Raw genomic sequence first — 25680 nt, 5'->3', positions numbered from 1 at the left:
CCAAGCCTTGAGGCTGGCCTCTCTTGTGCTGTGTGCCACGCCTGCTCTGCCAGGGGAGAGTGGGGAGCAGGGGACAGCCCTCGGAGAAAAGCTTTGGGGGTCTTTTTTTTGCTTGAAGCCAGCCCTTGTACATCCAGCCCCGTGTGAATCCTGCTCTGATCGCATGCACGGAAAATTTCAGTATAAAATATATAGTTATAAAAAAAATACTTCATGCAAAATTAAAACACCTTTCCCAGTGGGACATGGTCTTATTGTCAACCCTTCCCAACAGTGTTCAAGGAATTGTCACTCTGATGGCAGCTGGACCCCAAGGGGAGCTCTGCTGCATCTGGCCTGGGCCAGGAATCATTGCTTTCATTCCCTTTTTTTCTGCACTACTTAGGGCTAAGAGCTGAAATAAAGCAGAGAGACTTTAATTTGCAGAATCAATCCTTTCCTGGCGGCGCTTCGTGATTTCTTGGAGCTCCGACTCCCCTCTGCTTTTCTGGAATGGAAACAAAACAGGCAGTTTGGATTTGAACTTCAAGCTGCAGTTAAGTGACAGTATTTAATTAATGCTGTAAAAGTAGAGCTAGTTTCACAGAGATAAGTGATATCAGTAAAAAGCAGATTAATTAGTGGAAACAGGGGGATCTTACAGATTTGCTCAAAAGACACTTCGGAATTTTTACGTGTGTTTTATTGCTGGTGTAGGTTTGGTTGCATTTTTTTTCCCCACAATTGTATTTTTTAAAATGCCTGTTTAATGAGCTATCTGACGCTGCTGGTACAGCCCCCATTCCAGCAGGAATTATCCAGAAAAATGCTTACCTCCAGCTGGTTTTTCTCCACTGTGATCTTGCTGTAGACTCTATTTCCCTCATCACCGCACACCTTCTTCAGCTCCTCTCTGTTGAGGGAGAAGAGCTGAGCTCCGGTGAGGATGCCCAGGTGTTCCACGGTCCTGGGGAGACACAAAGTAGGGAGGTGACGATTGTGCTGCACGTGGCCTCGTGCCAGAGGTGAGGAGTTGGAGATGGGAGGCCAGGAGCTGCAGTGGGACCATATCACGGGGCCCTGGGGCTGTTCCAAGGTGGCAGCTGCAATTCCAGTAGCATTTCAGGCCTTGGATTTAGTTAGTTAACTGTTTATCTCCAAGAAAATATTTATACCAGAGAAAGGGAGTGACTTTGGGCTCTGAACATTCTGGTTATAGAGCCTGGATTGAACAGGGTTGAAATCTAATTTGCAACACAGGCTCTGTAAGTAAATCCAAGTGGCTTGTCCCAGGTGAGATGGTGCCGGTGGCCTCCCCTGCTCCTTCTCCAGGGAAGGACGAGCATTGCACGTGGCAATAGGGCAAATCTTACTCTTTGCTGAATGACTTGGCCTCCAGCCAGGCTTTGACTTCTTCAGTGCTGGATTCAAAGGTGAGGGGCACGAAAACTTGCTGAGGCTTTTCCACTTTGAAATTCCTGTGGGGAGGCTGAATTTTATTGTTTGTGATCTTCTTTAGCAGCTCGTCGTTCAGCTCATCCGTTTGGTGAATAAGTTCTGTAGAAACAAGTAGGGAATGAAATCAAGTCTTCAGTCAAAAATGCCATTAAATGTTTGTGGGGAAACTGTAAGGCAAATGGGGATGTGGCTCAACATTCTTATTTAAATTCAGCCCAGAAAAGTGATTCCCATTTTCCTGTGCCCCTGTGTTGCCATTTATTTTGCTCCCATCACCCCTTGGCTGTTGCCTGATGTGGAAGCACAGTTCTGTGAGAATCTACAATTGGAGGTTTGGAATTGAGACCTTTTCAGTCCTCTCTGCTGCTTCTAGTCACTAATTTGCTGATCGCAGAGCTCCAGGTTTTGCTCCGCAACAGAACAGAAGCGGCAGGAAGCACAAACTGGGAATGAGCAACACACTCATGATGGGATGAGCTTGAAGGTCCCTTCCAGCCCAGGGCATCCTGTGCTTCTGTGAAAACTCCAGTGACTCTTCATCCAGTATCGCTTTCCCCATGAAACTCCTGAAGACTGTGGAGAATAACTCAGTGATACGAACAGATTTGTGTCCTTGTATTGTGGGGCTTCCTGTCGTCCCAGAAGGGCTCCTGCTTCCAGGAGTGGACAGGGTGGGATAAGGGGTGAGGTGAGCAGGGCCCCTGATCTCTCTCCTGCTCTGTGAGCCCCACAGCATGTGCAGGGTGAGGGAGTGATGCGGATCTCCTGTTTGGCCGGGAATTCTGTGGAACCACATGAAGGAAGCGGCCAGGCGGGCACTGTGTGTGTGCCGGGAGATGAGCAAAAGGAAGTGAGAGAAAGGGATTGACCTGAGCTGTTCCTTAGACACACTTAAACATTTTGGAAGAGAAAGGAAACTCTCTCCTTGGGAGGAGGAGGAGGAAGTTAGAACTGGAGGAAGGAGGCATGGGGTGATCACTTATTGCCCTGCTCGGCCCGGGCCGCCCGAGAGCCCCGGCGGTGTCACAAGCCCCAGGGCTGCTCTCTTGGCTCTTGTCCTGCCTGGAATGGCCTCCAGACACAGTGCTGCTCCATTGCTGTGATCAGTAAAAGGTGCAGGGGAGCCCCTTGGGCAGGTCTGGTCCCCCGAGCGCCCAAACCCAGGGGAGCCCAGAGTGGGACACACACGTGCGTTCTTTGGCGTCCTGTGCAGAGTGGCGCGACAACATCTCACTGCCCCACTTATCCCCGGCGTAGCTGGCAGGCAGCTTGTGGGTTGGGCTGGATGGGCCATAGCCCCTGGGGCTCAGGTCTCCTTTGTACCTCTGGTTAGACTGGTTAGAAAGGGAAAGAAAAGTAAGAATTTTTTTTGGTCGTTTTTAATTTTCTTAAGCTTTCTGCCTCACACCCACGGAGGGACAAACTGCCGTGTTCTCCTTGTGCTGATGTGGGGCTGGGGAGACCTCAGGTGGAGCTGCATGGAAGAAGTTAATTTCTGGGAATGAAGAACCCAAAGCAAAGTCTGAAGTTTGCGCAAGGGAATTCCTAGTTGTGCCAAACATGTTCGATCTCATTGGAAGGCAGAGCCTCACTGCTCCGTAGCTGGGATGTGAAGCGGGACCACTGCCAAGGGCCTGGAGCGGACTGGAAAGTTTTTTGACGTTTTGATTAAACTAGCAGGGATTTATCCAGAAGCCTGCTGGGCCGCCTTAGGCTTTGCCCAAACGCTGCAATACCAAAATGGGGAAGCAATTCCATGCTTCCCTAGGGTGTTTAGAACACTCCAGCTCCACGTTTCTGCAGTGCAAGTTGCAGTATTCAGTTAATTCTCACTTAGATGGTGTTTCCATCTGCCTCCACTCCAGTAACGTGTTCCTGGTGCTGAACTGAACTGGCTGAGGGAAGTGTCCATCTTTAATTTAACCCCCAAGAAAAATCTTGATGTGGAAAAATATGGAAAGCAGGAGGCTGGTGCACAAATAGGAAGGATAGGCCTTATTTGGGAAGACGATCGTAGCAAAATGTGAGTTTTATCATAGGAGACTCAGGAATCTCCTGGCTTTGTCTACTTCTGAAGGTCTGTCCTGATTGGTGCATAGTATCCTAAGAAATCAGGGAGGTCTAATGACAACATTATTCCCAGAGGCAGATTGTGCCCTGCAGCTGATACCAGTCAGGTATTACCTGACTACAGACCTGTTTGAGCTCTTCCAGTTTCACCACATCCAGGATATTGTATGGAACATAACCGGCCTGCCCACTCCGGTTGAGCAACTTCCACCACTGCTTATTATCTTCCAACACCTGAGAGAGGGACAAAAATAAATCTGCTGTGGGAAAATGGGATTTCAGGCATAAACAACCAGGATATAGCGGGGCCGAACCATCCAAAAGGTGAAGTTGCCAGAAGGACATCACTGAGGCCAGGAGCTCTAATCAGATCTGTTGCTCTCAGATGCAATCCAGGACTGAAACTTTTCCTGGAAAGCATCAGAATTTATCGTAAGGATGAACAGGAGAGCACCTCTGCGTGCTGAAGAACTCATAGTTCCTACATAATGTCCCTGTTTCTCCAGACCTTTTTTTCCTAATGACTGAGTTTCTGATGTCTTTTTGCATTAAAATAAATAATTAAATAAATAAAAAGCCACATTTTGCAGAGAAACCTTTTCCTCAGGTCACAGATCAGTGTCAGCCCAAGTCACGTCCCACCTTGTCCAGCTGCCAACAGTGCTGCAGTAAGAGAAAGGTTATGAGAAAGGTGCTTTTCAGAGAAAACAAATCCTCGTGGAGGAGGAAGTGGTGATAAGGAACCGACCCAGCGGGGGATGAGCAGGGCTCTAGAGCGAGTTGTTGTCCTCCCTCCTCACTGTGGTTAAAATGGGACCGATGTCTTTGAGCTGAGGAAATGACACGACACAGCACAGGCAGCCTGCTCCAGCTTTGGGTTTGAGCAAAGCTTTGTGTCACTGCTGAGATACCACCAGGGAAAATGGAGTTGGTGCTTGTTGCTATCCCGAGCTCTCTCCTGCCCCTGGGGGACACACCTTTTCCAGGAACGGTCACGTACCTCCAGGATTTCATCCTTCAGCACCGAGAGCTCATTGGCGTTTCGCGCAGTGAAATCGTAGCGGATTTTGGCAAATCTCTTGGGCACAGCCACCCCCTGGGCCTCGAAATTCCTGCAGAAGAGAAGTGTCCTGAAGTTCATTAACCTGAGCTAGACTGTTGGAAGGACTCTGTGTGGAAGCTGGAATTGTATTAGAGGATCATCATAAACTAAAAATATATGTGACAATGTGGCCAGATTGCAATGAATCTAAAGACAGGACAGGGTTGGCTCGAGCTCACAGAGCTGCTGCCTCCAGTGTAAACTAACCGCCTCGTGAAAGCAAATGGTTTTTCACAGACATTATTCAAATAAAAGGGGAAAGGGGAAAAAAAACCCAACCAAGAAAAAAGGAAGGTTCCCATTAGCAAAAAAAGCCTACATGAAAAAGTGAGGTTGTGAGCTATGGCCGAAGGGCGGAGTTTGGTGCTGATTCTCAATCAATTCAGCAAATGACAGTGCATTGATGCAACTGTTTTTTTAGTCAAATTTAGTCCTGATTCTTCACAGTAATTTGCCTCAAGAAAATGAGCCCCATATCCTTTGGTGAGTTCCCTGTTGGCTGAGGCCCAGACCTTCAGGCCGTGACTTCTCAACATACTTGCAGTGAGACTGGCTCCCTCTTAATTGCTTCTTTTTGAAGTATGGTTTGTCACTATCATCCTGCTGAAGATGAACAGGGCTGGTGTCTCATCTTCATATATTCTTCCCCCTAGTCCCCTCTCCTTCTTTTCCCCGTTTTCACCTCTAAATAAATTTCTTCAAGGCGATTTAACCCTGGGATAGTCTAATCCACTTTAGTCCTTCGTGGTCCACCCTCAGATAGATGTGTTGGCACAGAAGAAGTAAGGGTGTTCTCTTAGGATCTGATACTGTAATAAAGGGAAGAGAAAGATGAAACAGGCATTTCATGTTTGTCTGTTTTCTCTCCATGTCATTTCGTGAACATGTACTCACACTTGGCCAAGAGTAGTGCATTCAGACACTGCATATGAGTGTTGAAGAGGGGACTGAGAAGGAAGAAGCTTAGTGTTCTGCAATAGGAATTATGCTTTGGGGATTTTACGAATTGTTTCCCTCTTTTTCACCATCATGCTCTTCTTGCACACTTCCTTGTCTTTTGCTATTGAGCGAAAGTCTGGAGGCTCAGAAAGCCCAAGTTTCATCTGAGAAAGATTTCCTGTGTCAGAGAGAACGGAAGGGATTCTGTTTCCATCCTTTCATGCCAGGAAGGATGAACTGCCTGTATCAGGAGGTGCCGAATTGGTTCTGGGTGCTGCTGTAGCTCACAGAATTGCAAGACCCAGTGCTGCAGGAGTTCAAATAACAGACCGGTGGAAAGGCTCAGGGGCCACAAGCTGTGCTGCATCTCTCATGGACTTGCAAGGAACCTCTCCTTTGGTGTCTGTGCAAGTGCTGGCTGATGTGGGCACTAGGATTGCTCTTTTAATCAGGCAGCTCCAGTACCTTTCAGAAAAGAATTTTCATGGCACATCATGAGCCATTAATCTCTTGACTAACCATAACATTTCCTTACTCCTTGGTTTTACAGCATTACTCAAACACTGACATTTGTCATTTCACCAGCCATCTCCCTTGACCTCTAGCATCAGGCACTTGCAGGGGGAAGGATCTGGTCTCACAAATATTTTCATACTCTGATCTCTGTGATTTATTAACCATGAAGTTTTGCCTTCAGAACTCAAGATGCCATTTCAAATAATTTCATGTGCAAAAGTCGAGTTATTGGGCAAAAGGGATCCTTGATAGCTGGGTACAAAGGACAGCAGGACTGCTGTTGCTGTTTTCTTTTCAACTACTGTGCTTGCTGTGTGACCTTGAGGAAATAGGTTCACTGCAGCTTTATGGTTCCGTTTTTGCATAGGGAAAATAAGGGCAGTGATAATTGCTTTCAGTTGTAAAACACTTCAAGATTTATGGAATATGAATGATTCTTACTAAGTGAAAAGTGTTGCAAAGCTGGCTTAGTTGCACACTGTGCTAACAAAATCCCATATCAGCCTATTGACCCCAGCCTGAAACACTCATTAAAGTTTATAGGACATTTTGGTGGATGAGTTGAGGCAGTTGTTCTGCTGGAAATATCATACTGAAAGCACTTTTAAATCCATCATCCGCTTTGACTTTTTTCTCTATTAAAACTAAACACAACTGCTTGCTCTTTCCAGTTTTCTTAGTTTAGTTTTTGATGGGTAAGTACTCACTGTTAACTCAGCTTGTACCCCCATGGCATCTGAGACATTACAGTTCATTTTAGTCATAGCATAAACACACAATAGCTGTTGTACTGAGACAAAAAGAGTTATAAAACATGTAAGATATCCAATGGACTGGTATTAACTATCAAGTTGCATGGTCACTTTTGAATGTCAAATGTTCTTTTTATGGATACTGCATTAATTTAATTTGTGCTTAAACGTTAGCTAGGCTAGACATTGGTGTCTGAAAAGTTTACATATTTTTCCAATGTCAAAATGTGTAAATTTAGTATTAAAGAAACAAAACATATTTACTTGTACTAGAGGAAAAATACTTTCGTAGCAAAGAAATTAACTGAGGTGCTCTTTAGAAATAGGTCTGGCTTGCTTACAGAATTGTTGCTTATGCAGTAAAGCAGATCTACAGATGTTTTCTTTTTTTCTTCCAGATAAAACTTGGATTGTTTGAAAAGTGGGGAGATATTTCACCATAGTACAAAAGAAGATACAGAAGAGGAGAGCAGAATGAGAGCTTTGCAAGTGCCACATGCCTGCAGCCTGCTGTCTTTAGCGATGCTGTTCCTTCCAGTCACTGGAACGTCAAAACAAAATATCCCAAGACTGAAGCTTTCCTATAAAGGTAAACTTTTCAGTAGTTTTTCTGATTCTGCCACTTTGGTTTCGATGTGATACTGCCAGCAGTTCTTTTTGTATTACTAACCAGGAAATACATAATAGAAGCCTTAAAGATGGATGAATTCTGCCTCGGGGCAGTATTAAAATCTGGGTTTTTTGTTGTGTCAGGGCACATGTTTCTGAAGTATAAATGTCTTTTAAAAGTATTATTTCTGTTTGCTCCAAGAGGATGTTAACAGACTATACATAAATTAGAGGGGAGTGGTCCTTGAAAGGCTCTGAGGTGCATTGGAGACATTCCTGTGTGGCTGGTGCGGATGATGTGACACATGGAGGACATTCACACCTTCCTACAGCATCAGAGAAAGTTGAGAGCGCTGACTCAAGTGTTTCAAGGGGACTGACATTTATTTTTGTAATAATTCTTTTTCTATCACTAAGTGGGTATGTTAAACTCTTCATATGTGGTTTTCTTTCTCCTTGCCTCTTTGGATCACAAAAGCGTGATTCTCTGCAGAATTTCTTAGTCTTGTGTGTAGTTCTTGTTAAGAATGGTACCGTCTGAGGGATTTCAACACAGACATATTTATGTATTAATGGCCAATTTTTTAAAGAAGGTGGATTTCTTTTTGCTTTGAATGTACAGTACACCTCCACAGGCACAGAGATGTGTCACTGACACTTCCTTCTTTAGTGAAAACAAATGCTCTCCAGTTAGTTATGTTTCAGCTATGTCAGCCCCTTGCCCTTATGGGAGCTATTTCTGCTCTGTTTTTCAAACTTATGTCTTCCTATGCATTGCAGAGTTACACTCAGGATGGTGTGATGGGACAGGCTGTAGAGCCTTCATCGGGGCTTATGATATGTTTATCATGAGTTTAACACCCAGAGAAATGTATTGAGTAAGCAGAATGACATGCTATTTATTTACAAGCTTCTCTTTTGCTAGATTTGCATGCCACTGTGCATGCTATTCCACTGTGTATATAAATGTGTTTGGATGTGTTTGTGCGAGAGAGACAGAGGAAGCAAGATCAAGGGATCTTGACAACATTTTTATAAATTCAGGGAACAGTTGCACTCCCTGAAGCCAATGCATACAGAAACTGAAAGAGCTGACATGAGTTATGAAAGTTAGCAGTAAAACCCTCCTGACATACAGCCGGCCTTCTCACAGCTAGGCCTTTTGAGCTAATTCCCAAAAGCAGCATATACCATATGGCCATGGCATTTACTGTGGATTTGACACTCACGATTAGTGAATCCCTCTCAACTTCAAAAGCAGATAGCCTTTGGCAAAATCCTGATGGATGCCTTTGGCAGGTAAAGAGGGGGAGAAAGAAAAATTAGTGAGGTCAACACAGGGGAAAAAAAATGGCTGAAATCTTAGTTTAAAATAGTGGCAGAGACCTGCTGGGAACAGTTGGGAAAATGCCTGAGCTCGTTTAAAAAGACAGTGAGCAGATGATTGATATTTAGGCCCTGACCCAAACTTTTATTAGCAACTTTATAAACCTTTCAGTTTGGCTTGAGGGATACCGTTTCCTGTCCAAACTTATTCACCTATATCCCTCTAGGGGGGGAAAATCAACAACAGATACAGATGCAAAACAGCACATAAATCTTAGTTTTGAGAGCTGTGATGGAACTGAAAAGTCAGAAGAAAGAGAATTACCAGAATTTATTGTGCCTTGTCTTACTTTCTTGGGGGGTTGGAAGGTGTATATTTTTCCACATGGAACAAGAAATAATTTAATGCTGTTTTTTCACATTTATGTATTGTAAATGATTCCAGTATAGCTTATCATAATTAAACTATATTTTGCGTGTTGACAACAGAATATCAGATGTACTGAATATTTAATATAGTTGTGAGAATTAAGCCCACCTTCCTCCCCCCAAATCTTTCAGACAAAACAATTCCAAGGTTTCTGAGAATAAGATGTAGGAGAAATGAACTGTTTTGCCAGTTCTCATAAAATTGTTAGTCATGTCACTGACAAGTCCTGGCATCTCTGTTCTTTGGAATTCATACTTGAACTATCATGAAGAGGAGAATACAGGGCTCTTTTCCTTCTTTATGGAAAACAGATGAGAACTGGCCACATCAGGCAGTTCCAAAAACCTGGTCACATGTGTCTTTGAAGGGAAGGTTTCATCTCCTTTCAGGTGCAATGTGCTTATGGCATAGCTCCATCTTCCCAGAAGAGCTGAGCATTTGCTGGGGCAGGAGAGCTGGAAGTAAGCGGGACTTTGCTCTGCAGTTACTGAATCTCCCAGTTGCATCAATCAGTGGTGGATGGAGGAAGAGGGAGAGGGTAGGGTGGTTAAAGATGTGTCTATAACTGCAGGAGTGCTTCAATAAACCACAGCATGTCAAAGCTCCTTTGTGTTCAAACAGCAATTGAAATTTTAGACCTTCTCTGAATGGCAGTTATAGATTTCCTTCTTCTCAAGGTTGTCATCTTAACGAATGGGAATCTGTGCAGGAAATGTTAAGATATTCCAGTGAGTGATGTTGGGATCAATGTAAAGTCATACAATGGATTTCCTTTATTGTTTGTCCCAGTCTAAAGATGTGTTCTAAAAAATTGTGCATGTATAAAACTAAAACTACACACAAATCAATTAAAATATGTTGTAGTACAGAATCAAAGTCATATATTTTCCACCTGTGTTAACCGAATACACTATGATCTTTAATCACATATCTCATCTTTTCACATTTTCCCTGATCCATTAGTTGAAAAATTCTCTTATTCACTCAGACTTAACGTTTAGATACTCGTTCATGTCATTACTATCCCAGAAATTGTCACTCCTCTTGTGATGTTTTTAGGGTGCTCTCACTGCATATACCTTACTTATTCTGTGTATCTTAGATACTTCTACAAGATTGAGGTGCTTTTACTATTACAGCTTTAATATTAGGAGAAGGTAACAAACTGTCTTCTAATAGAAGATTATGATCTTTAGAAAACCAGGGGATGATTTTGAGTAATATTCCATATTTTGACTCTCTTTGCCTAGTACTGCTTTCAGTCTAAGACCAACAGTGTGTATTTATCACTCATTTTCATGTAGCTGGAGATAACCTGTGACCTTCATCCAAACTGCAGAACTCCACAAGCACAGAAGTGATATTCAGCTTCCCTAAGCAGCACGTCCTTGTTGTCTGCTGCCTCATTTAACATCCTCATTCCAACCTCTAGAGCAGATGCAGAAGGTTTTCATATACCAGTCTAATTCATTAATGTCATTTTCAGGACAGCATCAGTTCTGTTACTAAAGAATGGAAGGCTCAGTGTCCTAATTCATGTATGTTTAATTCATACAGTGTAGACAGTCTTGTTTCTGTTTGATCTTCTGAGTAATAATTTTTCCTAATTCATTGGGAGGTCCTTCCATAAATATCGTGTGTGTGTCTTTTTAGATTTTACTTCATAGGGAGAAGTAAAGAATAGCCAGACCAGAAGGTTGATTGCCTTCTGAGAAAAAGAAGAAAAAAAAGCAAATTTTTCTCAGTTTGTGGCTATCCTAAAATTTTCCTGCCGAAAGAGAGAATCCTAATTGCAAATTTAACCCTATTGATTTGATTTACTTGGCTGCTTTTCATGGACATTTTAGTAAGTGTAGTCTGTGTTCTCAGTGAATGCATTTATATTACAAAAGTGTGCACCCTAGTTTCTTGGCTGGGGGGCATGCCCTAGCCCAGATTTGGACATTGTCACCAGTGACATCCACAAACATCTATCATTCCCGTGTGGGAATGTGGCCATTCCCCAGAGCAAGCCATGCTTACTGGGAATGTGGCCATTCCCCAGAGCAAGCCATGCTTACTGTGACAGCGGTGACTTGGTCAGAGGACCAGGAATCCTGCATTGTGACACAGTACAGAGGAATAAGCAGGACTGAAGGCAACGTTTGGCTTTTAAAGCAGGATTTACTTAGCACTGTTAAAAACGACTATGGTAGTAATTTACATCTAATAAACAAAAGCATTATTCTCAGCTGATTTGTTTTTCTCCATATAGAATGAATTAAGATGCAGTCTCATTCTCACTGAAGTCATGGCAAGAGTTTTTCCACTGAAGTAAATTGAAGCAAGATCAAATTCACGCTCCTCACTTTTTTCATCTTACCTAAATAAACTAAAGACAGGTAGTTCTTTCTCCTCTGCTGAAGGATGACAGTGCTAAATCATCAGCTCCACATGGAAATTAGCCATGTTTAAGGATTGTTTAGTTTCACGCAGTGTTTTGCGCACAGGATTTTCTTCCCCCAGAGTGATCCATTCTTAAAACATGGTGAAAAAGCAAACAGAGAACATTTTGGTGCCAGGAATTCTTTTGAAAATTTGACTGGGTGAATGCATTTCCTTAATGTTCAAAAATTATCCTTTGACCATGCTATTTAACAGTGTCAAGCATTCTGTTCTCTATATTGTTTTTGCTTTAAACCTGTTTCATTTTAGAACTGATGAGATGCTTAACTGTTGCATCAGAGCAGTTAGTTTGTTCAGTTTCAGTACAGCTGGCTTATTTCCATGTCATGCATCATTTAATTATACATATAAAACATAGTTAAAATTGTACAGCTCCATGAGCCTCACTTAAACTGTCTGTGGCACTGCAGTAATCCCAGTACCCTGACGGGGTGTTGCACAGCTGTGACTGGTTGGAATGTGGTAAACTGGTGATGTGTAAGAGAGCCTAGAAGTGAGCTTGCATTTTGCAGCTGTGCTTGCTCTACTGGAAGAGGAAGTTAAACCAGAAAAAAACTGCTCTTGTGGCAATATCAGCATCTGTAAATCTGAATGCTTAATGAAAATCAAGGAAAATGTGCTGAGTGAGGAAGTGGTGCTTTTCCCTTGTTTGTCATTTATTAATTTTTGGTGGTTTGTTATTTCTCAGAAAAATCTATCTCAGATTCCTCTGTGGAAAAACATGAAGTGTTTATGTGAGAGTGAAGATCCTAGTATTGGATGATTGTCTAGATATGCAAAAGACTTTGCCTGTTTTGTCTCAAAAATGCTTTCTGGAGGCAGTGATCATTGAGACTTAAAATGTACCCTAGCTTGGGGTACATTTGGATGGATGGGCACTGCTGTCCATGTGTATATGCTGTCGACTGAGTATAAACTTGAAGGCATTTATTACATCTTAGTAATGGGAAAAGCAGCAAATTTCTTACAGACATTTTTTTCCTTTTTTAAGCTAGTGAACTTGAAGGTCAGATTCAACTATATGTTGCATTTTCTGTCATATAATTATCATATCTATAATGTCCTGAAGAGCAGCCTCCAGTCAGTGACATCAACAGTTTACACAGCAGTTGAACTAAGAATAACCTTGGAGAACTGACCCATGTCAACCTCTTATGAGTGTAAACTGTAGTTCACAACAGTTTCTGTTTTTTCATGATCACAGAAGGGCCTCAGTTGGATAAAAGAAGAATTGTGTTCAAAAAATACAAAACTATTCTGCTGAATGTTCACTTTACTGTATCTCAGAAGAGGAGAGGAAACAAAACTGAAAGAGTAATACTTAATAAAGTATTTTTGCTCCCTTATAAAAAGAAGGACAGGACAACATCAAAAACAGCTTCCCTAGAAGAATGCAGGGAAGATACATGATAAGTGGCATCAGCTTGGAAGAGGGATCAAAACTCTTTCTTTGATTGCTTTTACTAATGACATCTGTTTAAGCAAATCCAATTCAGAGCAGTTTCAGAAATCCCAAACTTGTTCTCTTTCTGAGCACTATTTGGAGGGCATGATCTGCCTGACATCAGTGTCTGTCTAGCAGTGGACATCTGTGGTCACTATGCAGGTGCTCGATTCACATCCTGTTTCCTTTTCCTCCCTCCCCATTTCTGCAGTTCCATTTATAGGTGAGTTCCCCAAAGAAGAGCTGAGGAACATAGGGGATGACTCTTCCGTACTCACAGTCCTTTGGAGATAAATACACAGAGATAGCAGAAAGAGTCAGAATTTCCTTTAATAAACCAGCGCAATATCAGACAGGAAGGGCCAGGAAGTGCTCCAAGAGCTAGAGCATTACACAGATGGGCTGGGAGGGCTGGGAATGTTCAGCCTGGAGAAGAGGAGGCTCTGGAGAGCCCTTAGAGCCTTTTCCAGTGCCTAAAGGCGCCCCAAGAGAGCTGGAGAGGGACTTGAAGAGCCTGGAGTGAAAGGACAAGGAGGAATGGCTTCCCGCTGCCAGAGGGTGGGTTTAGATGGGATATTGGGAAGAAATCCTTCCCTGTGAAGGTGCTGAGGCCCTGGCACAGGTTGCCCAGAGAAGCTGTGGCTGCCCCTGGATCCCTGGCAGTGTCCAAGGCCAGGCTGGACAGAGCTTGAAGCAACCTGGGATAGTGAAAGGTGTCTCTGGCCATGGCAGGGGGTTGGAACGGGATAATCTTTAAGGTCCCTTCCCACCCAATCCCTTCTGTGATTCCATGATTCCAGCATCTCTACACACATGGAGAGCCAAAGCGCAGTGCAGCATCTTTGGCACCTGATCCTTAAGGTCACTTTGCTGGGCTGATGTTGGGAAACAAGACCTATGGATGGACTGATGAAGTCAGTCAATATTTTTGCCTCCTGCGGTGGAAAACACCTGCGATTCCTTTCCTTGCAGAGCTGCTGGGGGTTAAACAGCAGACAGTGCTTATGGGAATAACCCCTCAGCTGATCTTTGTCTTCCCTTGGTGGTTATTAACAGTGGCAGGGAGTTGTCTCCAGGATGCCCAAACGTCCCAGTGTCACTGTACGTGTCCGTGTGCGTTCATGAGGTTCCGAGGCGGGAGCCAAAGCTCCGGGCGTGCGGATCCATTACCTATTTCCATGTGGAGTGATGTTCTGTTTGAAGGCATCCCCGACCTGTGTCTGCTCAGCCGTCTGGCCACGCTTGAGTGAGGAGTTCCAGTAAGGATATCCATTGGCTGAGGAGAGCTGGAAAGGCAGACATGGAGTCAGTGTTACCAGGAAAGGGGAAAGCTGATCGGAGAAAAGGAGAGGGATAGTGGTAGATGAGTCATGGTCTGGCAGATTTTGGTCAAGGTGTTCTCCAGGGAAGCCTGTGTCCCTGGAGCTCAGTTACGCTGTAGGGTGCTGTTGCCTTGGATTGGGAGAGGCTCATTATTGCTGCCCTTTTCCAGCCTCATTTGCTTTCTGTATTTAACTGGGGCAACCAGATCCAACTGAGTTTTGAGCCAACTACTTGTTGCATGCCACCACTACCCCTGCAGCTCCATTTCTCCGGAAAAGGGGGAGGGAGAGTGAAGAGACAGGGACACAGGACTAACCTTCCTCTTGCAAGTGTCCAATGTCTATTTCCCAGGGAGCTCCACGGAAGATTTCTGTGGGTGGTTCCCAGCCGTTGTGGAATTTGGGGATGTAGGTGGGGACGTTCGTGTCTCGGGGCCACTCGGCTCTAGGACAGAAAGTGGGAATATGAGGTGACATTCACGAAGAATGTGTCTTTCAGGGCATCCCCTGAAAGAAGAAGCAGGAGCATCAGGGAATCCAAGCATCCCGTCTGCGTGGGGAGCCTGGGGAGATGGCAGCTCTGTCCTTACCTGGATCTGGTCCATGTCTCCCCCAGGGAATCCCAGAGGTTTATCTCTTTGGGTGTCAGGTGTCCTCTCAGGAAATCGGTGGTGTCTTTAGAAAGCAGTGGGCTGAGGACAGACGGGGCCAGCTCGGGGCCACCGCAGCTGTTGATGATCTGGGTCACACACAAACCACACAAAGAGGAGAGAACTTGCAGGAAACGGTCAAAATGTCAAACCAGGGACACACAGATGAGCAGGAAGCGAAGACAAAGCTGATCCTTGGATCAGCACAGTCACTGCAAGAAACATCAACCTAAGTCTTTGAAGGAGACTGGACAGTTCAAGGGAACATGAGATTTTTTTGGATTGGAGTCAAAGGAAGAGCTGATCTACAAATGAGCTGTTGTTACAGACGAGTGAAGTGTCAGAAGCTGACACTTCAAAAAATGGAAAGTATCTTGCTATTCCTTTGTGGCTCCTTTTCCAAGTTGGGATTTCTGCTTCCAAGCATTTTCAGTGCAAATACTGAGCCGTATTTGCCTGAAGGTGAGACCAGACAGATTCCCAGTGGGGATTCCAGCTGGCTGCCCCTTTTGTTCACAGTAATGCCTTATTGACCCGGTGGAAGGATTCATATTTGCTGGGATTCCTGTATTTACTTCAAGCTTCAAACCGGATCAGAGGCCAGGAACAACCGGCATCACTTCTGGAAGTTCCTGAGAAAGCTGTGGCCAGGTATGAGCAGTTTTCCAACCCTGTTGCACAATCTATCTACTTGTAAGTGTGAACTAGAAATAAAAGGAGTTCCCAGTGAGACCTGGGAATAAGATTTACCAGTTCCAGCGGCCTGAAGAGGAAATGCACCAACTCTGAAGCACGGGGGTTTTGGATGTGCTTCCTTAGTTTGGCCTGAAAAGAGAACGTAAACACAGTTTAACCCTAACCTGAGTGTGCCTTCTCTTTTCTGTCACATGGGGCGAGTGTTGTGGACTGATGAGAAGAGTAAGGGATGGAGGAGTAGGAATCATTCATTTTTATTTTGTGTCCATTTCTAATTCCCAGTGAATTTCAGGCGGGGGGAATACCCTCTCTGTTAAATCAGTGCCTTTAAAGCTAATTTGAACAGACACAGAACACCTTGGCTTATTTTGAAAGTCCTAGTGAGGAAGGACCAGGATTGCTGGTGCTTCTGCCTCTTGCAGGGTTGAGAATCCCACTAGTTCCATGGATGAAAACAACAGGATAGGTGTTCTGAGGGTCCCCTGGCAAACTGCTGACAAGGGAAAGTCTCCACCAAGGTCTTGCCTGGGGCACCCGGAGCTGCCCTGGCCACTGAAAGGCTCCAAATCCAGTGGTATTTGAGGTGAGCTGTGGCAGAATGGAGGAGCAAACACTTGGGATTGATTTACTGCAAGAACTGGGTTTCAGTAACAGCAATCAGCTGAGCTGTGGTGAGAAACCTCTCCAGTTTGTGCTCCCATTCAGCTCCTTCTCCTGTCCTGGACTCCTGGCACTGTTGCCATGGGAGACAGGCTCCCCGCTCCTACCGAAATGCAAAGCATTTGAAATGCCGGAGATGAAACATTAATGTGGAGTGGGAAGTGCAAAACAACTGCTGGCAGCAGGGTGACCCAATGAACGGGCACTTCCCAGGGACTCGGCAGCCCCATGGTGAGGAACGTGGCAGGACCCCACCACAGTGTCCCAGCTCTCCTGCGTGCTCCACCCTGGGCTCTTGCCAGGAGATCAGCTGCTCCTTCTGATTCTGAGCAGGCACAAATTAGCCATATTTGCTTCTCAAAGAAAAGGCTGGAGCTTGGTATCCTGCTTTAAGGTTGTTTACAGTCTCTTGGTTTTCCTTATTAATAACTGCCCAGGAAGGAGCTTGTAGGATGTGTTCGCTGGACAAGTTTGGTCACAACTGACAGAATTCCTGCTGCAGTGGTGAGGCAGGGACTGAGCCTGGTTCACTGTCCCCAGAGCTCAGGTAGTACAGGACAGTCAGGCCAGTAAAGCCCCTGCTCAGGGCTGGGAACGAGATCCTGGCCAGCTTTCCCTCTCTGCCCCTCTCTGCAGTCCTGCTGGCCTATGTCATGCCCTGGGGCCACTCTGCCGTTGCTCAAATGGCCAAAATCCACTCATCCAGGAGTGGGAAAGGGAGGGAGGGCACAGGAATTCATCTTAGGTGGTGAGGCCTGGAAATTTTCAAGGCAACAAATTGATCTTTGGATAATTACAGCAGAGCAGAGAACACGGTGCCATGGGCTCTGGCAGGGCTGTGCTCAGCTCTTTGTTCTCTCCCAGGTCCAAAAGTGTGACCAGTTCCAGCAGCAGCAGCAGCAGCAGCAGTGACAGCTCAGCCAGCGACTCCTCTGACAGCCAGGACTCCTCTACCTCCTCCGAGGACAGTGACAGTGAGGACAGCTCCTCCTCTGTTGAGAGTCTTTCTGAAGAATGGCTAAAAAGCAAAGGTCATGATAACACAGCAGGCTTAGTAAAGATGCAGACACTGAGTCCTTGAGCAAGAGGTTGCATAGATAACAGAATGTGCATTCAGATAAGTAAGAAGACAGAAACCATATGGAAGAGGAAGATAAGACCACCGTGTTTACAGATCCCACGGAATAGCTCCCACCAATGAGGAGCTCGACTTTTGCAATATGTATGAGCTAATTAAAGGTACTATAAGTGTAGTTTTGAAAAATAAATCGAGACTTGCTGAACATGATGCCTTGAGTGCTTGTCTCCCGCGACTCCACCCAACACTCCTCCTCCTCCCCCTCCTCCTCCTCCAGCAGCTCTTCCTCCTCCTCCGACTTCGACTCGGATCCGAGCTCCTCCAGCAGCAGCAGCAGCAGCAGCTCTGAGGATGAGCCCCCAAAGAAGAAGAAGAAGAAATAGCTGGGGAGCTGCAGGACTGGTGTGGAGTGGGGGACAAGCCCCTCCCAGGGGCTGGAGCACACGGCTGCCAAACATTCAATGGTCAACATTTCTACTGCTCACACTTTCCAAGTGTTTTGCCTAGTTGTTCCTAGGACATGGAAGGTATTAAATGGCTTCCTGAGACGTACTGAGAGAGTATTTTTGTGCTTTATCCTTTTATGGAAGATTTTACTTTTTTAGTTCCAAGAAAAATTAAAAAAAAAATCTATCATCAGATTCGTTTCCATGAGCTGAAGTCCAGTAACCTGGATGCTTACATGCTGGAAAGCAGAAGCTTTTTATTGCAGGTTATGTTGTGCATTGTGTGCTGTTCCTCTGTTAATGACAGCTTCACTTCCATTGAGAAAATCCTCTCCAACTGTTAAAAGCAGAAGTTTTTCAGCGCTGCTGTGGAGCTGTGGCATTGTTGAAGCTGAATGCACAACGTGTCCCACACAGAGCCTCCCATCTCATCAGCTGGTGCCAAATGGATTCTGTGCTGCTGAGCTTGTGTTCCAATGGCTTTTCCTGATGCTTCCAGGTCCAGTCTTAAGTGCACCATCCAGCTGAGCTGTGTTGGTTTGTTACTGATCAATGGAGTGCTTGTCCTGCCCGCAGGCTCTGGGCTTTTCACTCCCCTGTGGCCTTGGCTCGTGCGTTGGAAGTGTTTGCTGAGACACAGAGTGTTGGTGGTGGGAAGCAGCAGCTCAGTGACTTGGGGCTGCTGCTGCTTTAGGAGTTTCATCTTTGTGCCTTTTTTTTGTCAATTCGGTGTGCCCCAGTGAGACAAGGGCTGCAGTGGGTGTTCTGCAGAGCTCCAGCATAATATTGCCACGCAGCAAAAGCAGAGAAATAATAACAGCCACAACTGGGCACTGTTCTCACTGGATGCTCAGTAAAAAAGAGACTCCTTGAAATAAAGGGCTCAAAGGAAAGTGTTTCCCTTTGCATGTGTGAAATGCAGGATTGCCGAGTGACAGTCTGCAGAAATTCAGTCATTCTTTGTTTGTGGGAACTGCCCTGGAGAAGGAAGTGAATGCAAAAGCCCCACAAGCCCTACAAAAGCAGATGCAGACAGGCTGCAGAGCAGGGATTGCTGGATGCAGAGTGGGAATTCGTTGTTCTTCTGGTGCATTGAAGCAGTTGCCATTAGGATTTTATTTGGTGATGCAGTCTCCTGAATTTCTTCTTGTCGGAGTGCCCTTTGTGGGGAGGGGGCATCACTTGTGGAAGAATTCTCAAGTATCTTGGTTTAGGTAGAATACAGTAACTAAAGTATTTTTAATAATTTTTATGGAAAAAGTAGTGCGTAGACTTCCTTTGGAATAAACTGTACTTCTTTAAATGTTTGTGCGTGTGTGTCTGTGTGCACTCCTGTGTTTTACAGAACACGCTGCAGACTGTAAATAAAACTACCAGAAAGGTGTTGAAGTCTTGTGGACTGAATGTACCATTTAATGGGAAAGGGAATAAATTATTAAGCAGCAGTTGCTAAGTGGATGCTTCCTGCAAATATCTGAAATCTTTGTGGTGTTTGTGTGCAGGTTTCAGCTGGAGTTGCCCTGGCATTGCCTCCCAGAGGGGCAGGATTGCTCCCCAGGAAGTTCTCCAGCCAGAAGTCCCTCTGGATCCAGATTATTTTTTAAAAAAAGTTTAGTTTGTCTTGGCTTTTTCTTTTTTTCCTGCCCTTTCTGGTTTGTCTCTCCCTGTTCTTCTTTTACAGAGGAACCCCTCCCCAGCCTGGCCAGAGCCGCAGCCTCCTTCATGTGCCGCTGCCTCACTCGCTGCTGCTGGTGCTGGCTCAGGAATGTGCTCAAAGCCCGGCTAAGCAGGAATTGTTCCGGGCCTGCTCTGTTGAATCGCTGCCGCCGCGAGCAAAGCTGCCCCTGCTCCTTGAGGGGAGCGCTCGCTGCAGCCCGGCAGGAAAAGAGCCCAGGAAAAGCCGCGCCCTTTGCAGGAGAAGCGCTGGGAGCAGAGGGGAGAGCGGGAAAAGGCAGCGAGAGCAGCTGGGCGGGCGGGGCGGCATCAGCGCTGATCCCTCCGCGGGCAGGAGCGCATCACAAATAGTCCCTCCGGGAGATCACTCCGCGGGCGGGCGCCATCACCGCTAATACAAGTATTTATAAATTCAAAAGAACTCATTAACACAGAAGAAAGCAAGTATGCTTCATGCTGGGTGGGAAACACAGGGTCTAAGGGATAAGAATTTTAAAGTTGTTTATTTTATTTATTTATTTTTTTTTTTTATTTTATGAGAGAACTACATATCCCATGGCACCCACAGAGTTCAGGACGGGTAGAGAGGATGAAACAAACTTTAAAGAGAACCTTAACTGAATTAATAATTGAAACTCAAATGTCATGGGGTATGTAGTTCTCTCATAAAATTAAAAAAAATTAATATAAAATAAACAACTTTAAAATTCTTATTTTATTATTATTCCATGTTCTTCTCCCCCTCCTGGATGAGGAATAGGGGTCGGTATTTGCGGCTGTGCACTGTAAGGAAATAAACGAGGAGTGGCTGAACCTGCCATCGCAGGTGGCTGTGATCTGGCCACTGGAGGAGAGGGTGCAGTGGATCTGGGTAGGGTACTGCCAGCATGCGGGATGGGTGAGGGGTGGGGACCCAGTGCTGCAACCTCTGGAGGCAGATAATCTGCACGTTCTCTGAGTCGGAAATAAAGGTGACGAACAAAGTCATCCGAAAGCTGAAAGCGACGGTGGAAAAATGAGGGATCAGATGCCTGTTGTGGATTTCGAAGCTGTGAAGAAGGCATATGAGAAGTTGGAGTTGTATTGGTTGTTGTAAAAAAAGGAGATGAAGCTTGGGAAGATAGAGGAATGCTTTCTGAAGCTGTGCTGGTCACTATATCCTTCTCACTGAAGTGTTGAGCAGGCATTTGAGGATGAAAAAGTCCCATAAAATCAGCTGAATGTCCCTGAGAAGTTCGAGAAGAATGTGCATGAAATGGAATGTCTCGATGCGAGACGTCACTATTAATAACACGTGCTTGGTCCTGTTGTGATGGAAGAGGTGTCCACGTATAGTTGAGAAAGTCCTCTTTCTGTTCTGGAGATAAAATCGTATTTGTTTCGCTGAAATGGCACGGGAAACATGGTTCAGCATCGTGTGATTGTTGTGATAATCCTCTGAGTGGTGTTATCAGAGTGATGATAGGGGGTACATGCCGTGGTGACACGGCAGCTGTTGAAATGTCTCTGCTGTGTGTCCACGGCTGTGGCTGCGGTGCAGACGGGGGCTGTGTGGACACAGAGCTGGTAGGAGGTGTAGCTGCCGAAAGCTCCTAGGATGGAACTGCAGTAGCCGAACGAATTGCACTGCTGGCTGGAGGTGCTGTGCTTATCGGTCGTATCGGCGTGGCAGCTGAAGCGTCCGTGTGTGGCTGGAGGTGCCGGGCGGGCGGCCGGGACCGTGGGCGGGACCGGGCTGGCCTGGGAAGCGCTGGTGCCGGGCAGCGGGGCCGGGGCTGGGCTGGAAGCGGGGCCGGGGCTGGGCTGGCAGCGGGGCCGGGGCGGGGCTGGCAGCGGGGCCGGGGCTGGGCTGGCAGCGGGGGCGGGGCTGGGCTGGCAGCGGGGGCGGGGCGGGGCTGGGCTGGAAGCGGGGCCGGGGCTGGGCTGGCAGCGGGAGCGGGGCGGGGCTGGAAGCGGGGCCGGGGCTGGGCTGGAAGCGGGGGCGGGGCGGGGCTGGGCTGGAAGCGGGGCCGGGGCTGGGCTGGAAGCGGGGGCGGGGCTGGGCTGGAAGCGGGGCCGGGGCGGGGCTGGAAGCGGGGCCGGGGCTGGGCTGGCAGCGGGGGCGGGGCTGGAAGCGGGGCCGGGGCGGGGCTGGAAGCGGGGCCGGGGCTGGGCTGGCAGCGGGGCCGGGGCTGGGCTGGCAGCGGGGCCGGGGCTGGGCTGGCAGCGGGGGCGGGGCTGGGCTGGCAGCGGGGCCGGGGCTGGGCTGGCAGCGGGGCCGGGGCTGACGTCCCGGGCAGGGCCGGGGCCGGGCCAGGAGCGGCTCGAGCCGCGAGCGGCGTTGCCGGGGTAACCGGCACTGAGGAGGGGCGGCCGATGCCGCGCCGCGCAGGCGTGGAAGTGAGGGCTCCTGAAGGCGGAAGTAAGGCCGGGATGGAAGCGGCGGGAGTGATGACGTCAGCAGCAGGCGCCGCCGTTCAAACGCGGAAGCGGCCGCGAACCCAGGCCGCATGGGGATAGCGGGAGGGCCCGATGGAAGCTCCGGGACCGCCCCTGGCCGCGCGCATGGCTCATCTGATGGGAGGACCCCAGGCTCGGGAGGTAGGGACCTGCCTCTGCCTTGCGCCGTAACAGATGGATCGGGCGAGATGGAAACCGAGAAATATTCTCGGCACTCTCGGTTCCTACACTCAGGTGTATTCCTAGTTCCTGACATTCCTTTAAAACTACCGAATTCTTCTCTCAGGTCCCTGGCAAATGGGGCTTTGCAGCCTGGGGGAGTTCTTGCAAAACGGGGTCTAGTGAAGTGCTCTGCAGGAGTGGTTGTGCACCTGAGCGGTCATTAATTGTCTCCTCTAATGAGGGAAACGTGATTAAACTCCCGGTGCTGTGCTGCTGTTGTGTGTCGGCCTCGAGGTGTGAGACAGTCCCTGTGTCACACTGGAGTTGCTTAGTGGCTGGACTGGGAGTGGGACAGGTCTTGTTGGTCAGGAACAAAAGGGAAAATTTATCTTTTGGCTTGCTTAATATCTTGGCTTTATTAATGTATCAATGTCAATTGTTGTCATTTGCTGCCTCCTGCACAGTGTGTGTGCAGCTCTGTGTGAGAGCAGACTCTTCCCTGTTGGGGAGTGAGACAATCCTGGAATATCCTGAGCTGGAAGGGGCCCACAGGGATCACCCAGTCCCACCCCCGTCCCTGCCCAGACCCCCCAACAGCCCCAGCCTGGGCATCCCTGGCAGCGCTGTCCAAACGCTCCTGGAGCTCTGGCAGCCTCGGGGCCGTGCCCATTCCCTGGGGAGCCTGGGCAGTGCCCAGCAGCCTCTGGGGGAAGAGCCTTTCCCTGATCTCAGCGTGAGCCTGCCCTGGCCCAGCTCCAGCTGCTCCCTGGGTCCTGTCTGTGTCCCAGGGAGCGGAGATCAGAGCTGTAGCCCCCGATGTGTTCTGACCTCACACTTCTCTACCAGAACAAACCCAGTGCCCTCAGCAGCTCTTTCATGGTCCTTCCACACCCTTCCCCATCCCCATGTCCCTTCTTTGGATGCTGTCAGCTTTGTATCTTTTGTATACTGTGGCGCCCAAAAGTGCCCCCAGGACTCCAGTACAGTTTAACAGCAATGAAAGAAAACAGTGGATTTCAACTTTGATCTCAAAAGCTGTCTCAGGCCCCTGATACTGCCTCGAAATGTCTTTGCAGTTCTTGCTTTATGACTTGTGTCAAACACGGAGAGAGTGAGACTGAGCCCCTGGGGTCAGGTTCTGTGTGAGAAGCCACACAGCAAGCCAGAAATCTTTGCTCCAGATCACCAGAAATTTACAGTATTGAGGGCGGAAATACTGAGAGTTGAGTCTTGGGAGCTGAGCCAGGAAAGCAGCACCTCTGCCATGGGCAGATTTGGCACGTGGAGAGAGCTCGAGCAGCTTGCAAGAGGTCCCAGCAATGTGTGTGTGGAGCTGGGAGGAGCATGAGTTGCAGTGTCGTGTTTGGAGTCCCCCTGGGTGAGGATGTAGGAATAGACTGGAGTTTTTGGTGACTGAGGTTTCTTTTCTGTGGCAATAATTGTTCTTGGCCACATCATTTTGGTTTGTTACTCGCCTGTGGTTTGTTCTACAGGCCTGTTTCCTTTCTCTCCTACTATGGTGTCTCAGTTATCTTCAGCAGAGGCTCAGCAATAACTAAACTTGAGCTTAGATACTTAAACTTCAGTTCAGAGTAGATACATGGAAGAAATCTTTCCGTGTGAGGGTGGGCAGGCCCTGGCACAGGGTGCCCAGAGCAGCTGTGGCTGCCCCTGGATCCCTGGCAGTGTCCAAGGCCAGGCTGGACACTGGGGCTTGGAGCAGCCTGGGACAGTGGAAGGTGTCCCTGCCCTTGGCAGGGGTGGCACTGGATGGGCTTTAAGGTCCCTTCCCACCAAGGCCTCGTCTTCCTTTGCCTTCAGTGTCTGCCTCAGAGTTTGTACCCAAACCAAAGTGAGGTTGGTGTCACCTTCTCTAAACTGGGAGAACAGATCACTCCAAGCTGTGGGGAGATGGAGAGGCTGTAGGATGGAGAGGGTGCAGCCCTGCAGACGCCGAGCTGTGGGGTTGCTGCTTTCAACAGCCTCGTTGTTGCTGCGGACACAGCTCAAGGTGGGTCTGAGAGAGACAAACTCTGCTTTTGGGGGTTTGTGTTGATGAGGAGGGGAGGGGAGGTCGCTGCTCTGCTTCTTGTAACTGCTGTGGCAGAGCCAGGAGCCCAAGGCAGGACAAGGGCAAAGCAAACCTCTCCGAGCTCTTGGGTTCTCTTCATTCCCAGATATTCTGATTCCTGCCCAAGTCCAAGTTCATTGTGCTGTGCAGGATGCAAGTTTAATCAGGTTTTAGTGCTGGTTTAGCTGAGTGTTTCTAGGGCTTGAGGATGAAGCCAAATGCTCTGCATTGAGAAAGTGATGGATGTTCAGCACGAGATTCTCTTCAGGAACTGGCACGAAAAGTGGTTGCTGAAGCTGAGGGAGGAGCAATTCACAGCTTGGCTGGAAGAGGGAGAAGTGCTCACTGCTGGTCTGTCACTTCATCCTCATGAGTGAGTCTGGGAGCTCCCGAGATCGGCCAGGCTGCAATTTCAGATAGTTTAGATGGGCTGGCCTTGAAAAAATCATATTTTGGTGCCTGGAGCAAAAGCTGAAGGTGGCAGGAAGTGGCAGCAGTGGCAGGGAACTGAAGTGACACCACCCTGAGCTCAGAACTAATTTTGGTTGTGACCTTGAGCAGTCCCTGGGCCACACCAGAGCTTTTTGTGTCACCTGCTTTGGGAGGTTCTTCCTTGCCCGTGGAGAAGTTGGGTCTGGCACAGGTCTGCTGTGGAGCACCTGTGCCACCACCTTTAAAGAGCCACCCTGGAGGTGTCAGTGAGCCCCTCAGTGCCTGCCCAGCCTAGAGCAGGGCTGGGAGGGCAGGGGGCTCAGGGAGTGCTCATTCCTGGTGGTGTTGGAGCTCTGAGCCCAGCCCTGAGCTGGGTTTGTGGCTCTGAGGGCACGGGGAGTGTCCGGAGCAGGCCTGGCCTGGGCAGAGTAGGAACTCCTGGAGTAACTCCTGAGTAAGCCACACCTTCCACGCGAGAGGGAGGCACTCCCAGAGTCAGGCGCTGTCTCCTCAGAGGTGCTTTGGGGTTTAATTCTGTTCTCACAGTGACTCCTCTCACCTGGGAACCCCGTGGTTACCTACAGAGGGTCTGAGGCCTTAGGGATGTAAATATGGACAGGAGGGGTTGGAATCTGCCTATCAGGGAATCTTCCCCTTGCCCACAGGAGAGTGTGCAGAACTCTTCTGTGTGATGATAATGTTTTCATACTTTAGGTGTGAAAATAAAAAATGGGAGAAATCTCGTTTTTCTGGCAGCACGCAAAGAACTTTCTTCTGTGTCACCGCTAAAACTCTGTGAGGGGATGAATACCTGGGAATCTGAAAGAGACATAGCTGGAAAGCATCAATATGAATGGATTTTTCTGCTTCTTTTTGCACTTGAAAGAAAGGTGAAAGTTACAGGCTGAGTCAAGCTTTTACCCTTTATTTCAATCAATTCAGTTATTGCTAAATATGGCTACACACAGGTAGCCCAGGTG

The 25680-nt window shown here is 47.5% G+C and overlaps 1 pseudogene across 1 annotated transcript; it reads right to left on the bottom strand.

Annotated features, from left to right (window-relative positions):
• Window positions 1-415: 415 nt before the first annotated feature.
• LOC309585755 (epidermal growth factor receptor kinase substrate 8-like protein 2) lies at window positions 416-15867 on the bottom strand (annotated as a pseudogene). The gene is made up of 10 exons: window positions 15793-15867; window positions 14983-15131; window positions 14711-14837; window positions 14241-14356; window positions 4508-4619; window positions 3622-3741; window positions 2624-2771; window positions 1353-1536; window positions 814-946; window positions 416-487 (listed from the first exon to the last, which is right to left on the bottom strand). The product of its transcript is annotated as an epidermal growth factor receptor kinase substrate 8-like protein 2 (transcript).
• Between the last annotated feature and the right edge of the window lie 9813 nt (window positions 15868-25680).

This window comes from Coloeus monedula, assembly GCF_965178545.1.
Source record: "Coloeus monedula genome assembly, contig: HAP1_SCAFFOLD_251, whole genome shotgun sequence".
In the NCBI taxonomy this organism is placed as follows: Eukaryota; Metazoa; Chordata; class Aves; order Passeriformes; family Corvidae; genus Coloeus; species Coloeus monedula.
Note: the sequence above shows the minus strand (reverse complement) of the source record. Positions and strands in the feature narration are given on the sequence as shown.